This window comes from Sciurus carolinensis, chromosome 7, assembly GCF_902686445.1.
Source record: "Sciurus carolinensis chromosome 7, mSciCar1.2, whole genome shotgun sequence".
Taxonomy (NCBI): Eukaryota; Metazoa; Chordata; class Mammalia; order Rodentia; family Sciuridae; genus Sciurus; species Sciurus carolinensis.
Window position 1 is genome coordinate 118,114,743 of NC_062219.1, and position 7,685 is coordinate 118,122,427.

At 48.5% G+C, this 7,685-nt stretch overlaps 1 long non-coding RNA gene across 1 annotated transcript; it reads left to right on the forward strand.

Annotated features, from left to right (window-relative positions):
- Positions 1–313: 313 nt before the first annotated feature.
- LOC124989085 (uncharacterized) lies at positions 314–6,022 on the forward strand. The gene is made up of 5 exons (XR_007109555.1): positions 314–454; positions 1,621–1,690; positions 2,071–2,146; positions 3,819–3,960; positions 4,080–6,022. It is a non-coding gene; the product is annotated as an uncharacterized LOC124989085 (long non-coding RNA).
- The last annotated feature ends 1,663 nt before the right edge of the window (positions 6,023–7,685 follow it).

A 7,685-nucleotide genomic window follows, 5' to 3' on the forward strand; every position in this document is an offset into this window, starting at 1 on the left:
AATGTGCAGCCTCTTCCTCTTGCTGCCTCTCCCCTTTCTTGCTGGTGTGTGGAGTTCTTTCGGGGTGCCAGGCACTGAGCTAGGCACTGAGTGGTATCATTCCATATTTGTAAGGGGAAAAAAAAAAAAGCTGTCGTGTGGGGGACATTTGCCACGCCTTCTGATCACCCACACCTTTCCTGCTTATGGGTTTTCCCCACATCATAGATCCCACTTCCCCAAAGCAAAGGACAGAAATGTACTCTCCCACACACGGCAACTACCGTGTAGGCGTGGGACCTAGGTTCCACCAGTCAGATGCATCCACGTGACACTTTGATTTGGAAAAGAGCCACCATGATGCAGGCGTCCTGGAAAAAGAGGCTAAAGGCAGCCTCTGGTCTTTGAAGCCACAGGAGCCACAGGAGGGACTCTTGGGAGTTTTATTTCCACCATCATGGAGGGGAGCGGTGAGGTAAGTTCCCCTGGTACTGGGGACTGAGCCAGTTCTCTACTACTGAGCTATATCTTCAGCCCTTTTTTATTTTATTTTATTTATTTATTTATTTATTATTATTTTTTTAAATTTATTTTTGTTGTAAACAAATGGGATACATGTTGTTTCTGTTTGTACATGGAGTAACAGCATACCATTTGTGTAATCATACATGTACATAGGGTAATGATGTTGGATTCATTCCGTTATTTTTCCTTCTCCCCCTCCCCTCCCACCTCTCTTTTCCCTCTATACAGTCCCTCCTTCCTCTATTCTTGCCCCCCTCCCACCCCCCATTATGTGTCATCATCTGCTTATCAGTGAGATCATTCATCTTTTGGATTTTTGAGATTGGCTTATCTCACTTAACATGATATTCTCCAATTTCATCCATTTGCCTGCAAATGCCATCATTTTATTATTCTTTATAGCTGAGTAATATTCCATTGTATATATATGCCACAGTTTCTTTATCCATTCATCAATTGAAGGGCATCTAGGTTGGTTCCACAGTCTGGCTATTGTGAATTGACCAGCTATGAACATTGACGTGGCTATATCTCTGTAATATGCTGATTTTAAGTCCTTTGGGTATAGGCCAAGGAGTGGGATAGCTGGGTCAAATGGTGGTTCCATTCCAAGCTTTCTAAGGAATCTCCACACTGCTTTCCAGAGTGGCTGCACTAATTTGCAGCCCCACCAGCAATGTATGAGTGTACCTTTTTCCCCACATCCTCTCCAACACCTATTGTTGCTTGTATTCTTGATAATCGCCATTCTAATTGGGGTGAGATGGAATCTTAGTGTAGTTTGGATTTGCATTTCTCTTATTACTAAAGATGGTGAACATTTTTTCATAAGTTTGTTGATTGCTTGTAGATCTTCTTCTGTGAAGCATCTGTTCATATCCTTAACCCATTTGTTGATTGGATTATTTGTATTCTTGGTGTAGAGTTTTTTGAGTTCTTTATATATTCTGGAAATTAGGGCTCTATCTGAAGTATGAGTGGCAAAGATTTTCTCCCACTCTGTAGGCTCTCTCTTCGCATTGCTGATAGTTTCCTTTGCTGAGAGAAAGCTATTTAGTTTGAATCTATCCCAGTTATTGATTCTTGCTTTTATCCTTTTTTATTTTAATTTGAAAGAGGACCTTGCTAGGCCAGCCTTGAACTTGTGATCCTCCTGCCTCAGCCTCCCAAATGACTGGGACTGCTGGTGAGTACCATGACACCTGGCCCTAGATTCCTTTCCTGATAGAGTGGATTCTGTTGTCTGCAACGGAGAATTCTGTGCAGATGGAGAGCTGGCTGAGTGGGTGGATGGCAGTTGGACTGGGAGGTGGGAGGGTGGGTGAGTGAATAGAAGGCTGGATGGATGGGTGGCGGGTGGGCATCCACATACTGACTTGCTTTTTTGGGGAAATGGGTTTATAGATTATAGACTATTTTTTTCCCTCTGATTCTCTATTAATATTAATGTCTTCCTTTTAGTGTGTATGTGTTTGTGCACGTGTGTGTGTGTTACTGGGGATTGAACCAGGGATGTTCTACCACTGAGCTGCATTCCCAGGCCTTTTTATTTTTCCTTTGAGACAGGGTCTCCCTAAGTTGCTGAGGCTGGCCTCGAGCTCCTGATCCTCCTGCCTTAGCCTCTCCTGTAGCTGGGTAACAGGTATGCACCCCCAGCTCCTTTCTGCATTTTCTTTTCTTTCTTAGGGGACGCATGCTATTTGTCTATAATAACAAAGTTATCAGAAACCCAGACCTGTAATTGTTCATTCAGATGGAGGTCAGTCTGTTCAGGGCAGGTAGAAGCCAACTCTGAACATGGGGGTTCCATTTTGACAGTTCTGGGGATCGAAGCCGGGCTTTGCCCATGTCAGGCCAGGGCGCACCACTGAGCTCCACCCTCCATCCCAAACACGGGGGTCCTAGACCAGAAGTAGCCTGGGAGGGGCGCTTGGCTCTGGACTCATCTCACCGTCTGGCCATGCCCACGCTGACCAGCAGCACAAGGCCTTCTTCCCTCTGCCCATCCTCTGAACCCCACGCCATGGCTCCACCAGAAGCACTCTGTGACTCGTTCCTGTTGTTACCCAACAGTCCCATTTCACCTCGAGCAAGGGTGACATGCACATGTGACTCATCTCGTGCTGTTCTGCTCTCTCCCAGCTCAGGACTCCTGGTGGCGCTGACTGTGGCTCAGCAGCCACGTGCCCCACAGGCCTTGTTCTGCAGCTGTTTTTCACATGGGCATGTCCTACTGCCCAGCCCAGACCGTCAGCCCTGGGATGGAAACTTCTGTGATTTTTACAGACCCTGTTCCCTGTTTTATAGAAGTCAGGCTTTGTTTATAGAAGACGGGGCTCAGGCTGTTTATTTTTACATCCATGACTTTCTCCATAGTAAAAGCATAAGCTTGTGTAGGCGGAGTCCATGCTGTCAGGCCGTGGTCAGCATTTAATGAGTGCCAGCGATGTACCAGACTGCGTGTTGATTGCTGGGGGCAGAAGGAAATAAGGGACAAACCCTGTCCCCTTACAGGGTGCTATAGTTTAATACATTTATATAGTTTACAAGGTGCTATAGCAAGGAAGAGATACATAGATAAGTAAATGGAGAAGTGCTCTGATAGCTAAGCGAGTAGTAGGGAGCCATTGGTTGGGACAGAAAAGTCATTTTTATTTATTTAGCTGTACTGGGGATTACACACGGGGTGCTCTACCACTGAGCTACACCCTCAGTCCTTTCCATGTTTTATTTTGAGACAGGGTCTTGCTACGCTGCAGAGGGTCTCACTCAATTGCTGAGGCTGGTATCCAGCTTTCTATCTTCCTGCCTGAGTCTCAAATCATTGGATTACAGGTGTGCAGCACGGGACCCTGCTAAAAGTCTTTTAGCCAAGTACAGAGGAGCATGCCTGTAACTCCAACTAGTTGCGAGGCTGAGGCACAGGATTGCAAGTTGAAGGCCAGCCTCAGCAACCCTATCTTTTTTTTTTTTTTTTTTTTGGTGCTGGGGATTGAACCCAGGGCTTTGTGCTTGCGAGGCAAGCACTCTACCAACTGAGCTATAGCCCCAGCCCCCAACCCTATCTTAAAAAAATTTTTTTTTTTTTTGGATACCAGATATTAAACCCAAGGGCACTCAACCACTGAGCCACATCCCCAGCACTTTTTTAAGTTTTATTTTGAGACAGGGTCTCGTGAGTTTCTAGGGCTTTACTAAATTGCTGGGGCTGGCTTTGAAATTGTGAGCCTCCTGCCTCAAACCCCAAACTGCTGGGATGACAGGTGTACGCCACCATGAATTTAAGTGCTCTTTTCCTCCCATGTCCTGGCCAGGAAGACTGACTTTGGAGATGTCCCCATCTCTGAACTACTCTGGCAGGATGGTCTCAGCCAGTTGTTACCTGTGCCTGGGCTGCTAAGTTATTGCAAGAAGTCGCTGTGTCTATTTGCACACCAAATACCGTCTGCCGACTATGTAAGTAATGTCTGGAGCAGGCTGCGGCTCCTTTCCACCGCGTGGAAGCCCTTGTTTTTCATCACTATGAATTTCCCCAGTTGACCAAATCCTAAAATAACTGCTCTTCTCATTTGCAGGATTGCAACAAGTTCCAGAAGGAAGAAGGAGTCCTCTTGGAGCAGGTTGGAAGCCACCGAGCGGGCCGTCAAGCCAGCATGCCATCTCCCTTGGGCCCAGGGGTGTCATGAGACCTGAGGTCAAGTTTCAGCTTCTCCCCAGCTGGCTGGATGATCTTGGGGGCAGCCCCTCGTGACTGGGAGAGCTTCGGTTTCCTCATCCTGGAGCAGAGATCGTGAAAATTATCTGGCAGGATTGTCAACAAGCTTAGAGGAGATAATGAAAGGACAGTGACGTCCAGAAAGTGATGGACAGGTGTACAGGAGGTCCGTTGTCCTCTGCTTACACACGCTATGGGCTGAAGGATAGAGATGGTGTCTTGGGTTTTCTTGTTCAGTCCTCCTAACGACAACGGCTCATTCCTGTCAGCTCCTGTATCCAACACAGGCCTGGGCATAGAGAAGACCTCAGAAAAACACGGCCAATGTTCACCCAGGAACTTAGCAAATAGAATCTGGGTGTGCACAAGCCACGCATGGTGAGAGGGGCAGGGCCGTGCTGTGGTCCAGCGTGGGTCTTGGTGTGAATCCTCTCCTGCCATTTGCCAGGTGAGCAATGTGACCTTGGGCAAGGTGAACACTAATGTCCTCCTCTAGCACAGTGGTCACTGATAATCGGACCTAATCCAGAAGGCTGTTGGAAGAGACAAAGAGGCTGGTTTGGTCTAGGCACTAAGGTCAGGAGCAGATCATGGGTGGTGGTGGTTATTGTTTTGTTATATGCTGAGTGATTCTTCCAAGAGGTGGCATGAGAAGATTCACAAACTGGAGGTGGGAGATTTGGCTTCTGATTCTGTTTTTGCACTACGAAGGATTGAGTTGAGCTATATCCCCAGCCCTTTTTATTTTGTTTTTAAAATTTTGAGGCAGGTCTCACTAAGTTGTTGAGGCTGCCCTTGAACTTGGGATCCTTCTGCCTCCCTCCAGAGTTACTGGGATTACAGGAAAGCACCACCCCACCAGACTTGGGCTTCTGGTTTTGTTAAGAATTGTCAAAGTCACCAGGTGTTCCGGCACGTGCCTGTAATTCCAGCAATCCCGGGGGCTGAGGCAGGAGGATCACAAGTTCAAGGCCAGCCTCAGCAACTTAGAAAGACCCTAAGGAACTTAGTGAGACTCTGTCTCAAAATAAAATATAAAACAAACTGGGCATGTGGCTCCATGGTTAAGTGCCCCTGGGTTCAATCCCTGGTACAAAAAAGAAAAAAAAAGAATTGTCAAGGTCTTCAAGGATGGTAAGATGCTTAGGACAGCCCTTGGGGTCAACACAAAAAAGGTAGCAATAAATATGCTTGGACATCATTTCCCCCAGCTGTGGGCTAGATTCCTAGGCTAGACATTGTTGAGTAAGAGGTGTGCATATTTAACATCTTGAACAAATATCACAACTGTCCAACATGCAGATGTTTCTGTTTGCACTGCCTGTCCACAGACAGAATAACAGCCTCTCCTGCCCCAACCAGACCATGTTTTAAGCTTAAATTTCATTAATTTTGACTGGGTAATATTTGCAGACGGCACAAAATTAAAAAAAAAAAAAAAAAGGGAACGAGCATACAGTGAGACATTGCCCCCTCCTGTCTCACCCGTCTATGCTCCTCCCCAGGGACACAAACTTGGACATTAGACTCTCCGGTAAGTGGAAAATCATATCTCACTAAATAAATCTCTGTTATTCTGATGTGAAAACCAGTGTGTATTATGGAGTAGAATGTTATATTTGAATGAACTTTAAGATAAAACAGGAGATTTAAAGACATTTTATGCTCAGGGGTAGGGCCAGGAGGGCACTGTTACTGGCTCTGTCTCTTGCCTTCTCTGGGAGGAAAACTTGGTACAGTTCTTTTTTTAAATTATTTTGGTATCAGGGATTGAACTCAGGGACACTCAACCACTAAGCCACATCTCCAGCCCTGTTTTGTGTTTTATTTAGAGACAGGGTCTCACGAGCTACTTAGGGCCTTGCTAAATTGCTGAGGCTGGCTTTGAACTCGAGATCCTTCTGCCTCAGCCTCCGGAGCCACTGGGATGACAGGCATGTGCCACCATGCCAGGCTTTGGTACAGTTCTGAGTCAACAAAGTGAAAGTTTGCAAGTTCCTCACCCCCATTATTTTGGGGTTCTCCTCATCGCTGTAGTCACTTGTCAACAATCACAGCTCTTCCTGCCCTTGAGTGGGTCACTACCTTGAATTTGACCTTGTATTTGTCACCTCTCACTCTGGGTTTCAATTTTTTGACTTGCAAAAGCAAAAAAAGTGGACAGGACTAGTCCCATTCTAGGTTTAACATTCCAGGACTGATCAACGAAAGCCCGTGAAGCTGGAGATGACTGACAGCAGCTTAGTGTTACCTCTCAGGCGTGTGGGAGCATTTTAAGAGATGCAGTTTCTCATCTCAAAAGAATGAACGTGCATGGTTGCAATTTCTGGCATGGTCACTGGTGGGTGGGGACAATGTGGGGGATGCGTTTCCTGGAACACCTCTAGTGATCACCGCGGGCTCCGCCTGCTCCAGCCAGGGGTCATGCACCCGGAGGGGACCACCCCGCTGTTTTTCCTGGAGAACTCACACTACAGTGGCCAAGAGCAGGGTTTTGTCATACAAAAAATGCCTCATCAGGGAAACTCGTGTGTGTGGCCTCGAACACTACGCTGTGCCCTGGGGCAAGGGGTGCGGTGGGGCGTTTGGGGTGTTGAACCGCATGACTTGCGACTTTGCAGGTCAGTGCCCACCTGGGCAGGTGAACCCTCCGCTGGGGGCCAGCCGCTGTCTGCCGGAGCAGGTGGTCTAGCCACACCTGGATCCAAGACCGACTTTTCACAACAAGCAGACGGTCTGTGCCAAGTGCCGTCTGGTTTCGTTTGAAGGAGGTTTGGTTTGGCTTCTGAATTTTCAAGGCGAGACGGAGATGGGTGGCCTGCAGTCACCCAGAGCCCATCGGAAACTGGAAAGGTGCTCTTGGGCTGTGACGCCTGGGTCAGCTGTGCTTGTGCATGGGACACCGCATCCCAGAGTGTCCCCCCCCCCCCCCGCCCCCGGGCCTCTGGGTGGCACTGGTCCCATCTGCTGTCAGGGTCTCTTCCGTGAAGGCAGCTGGGGAGCCAGTCTGAGTTCCCGCCCCAACAGGGTAAGGAGGAATGGGAACCAGACCAGCGGCCCTGACTCTGCCGGCTGCTCTAGAGGCTCAGAGGGAGGAGCAGGGCGGAGCCTCACTCTCAGAATGTCCTCAGTCCTCCCGCTCCTCCTCCCTGGGCCAGGACAGCTTCTCAAGACCTCTCACCACGACGGCCCTTCCCTACACAAAGGGTGGTCAGGGCCCTCAGCTCTGGCCTCCCTGGGAGCTGGTTAGAACTCAGACTTGGGAACCACCCCAGGCTGCTGAATCAGTCCACGTTGCTGGGTCTGCGCATGTGCGCGAATGTTTGGGAAACTGGTCCAGAGGCTGCGTGTCTGGGAAGGAGCAAAATGCCAAACTCCCTGGGCAGCGGGTTCAAGGAGGAAGGCCGCACAGCCGAAGGCTGAGGGGCACTGACGAGCACCACAGGTTGTACCGAGCAGGAGCCTC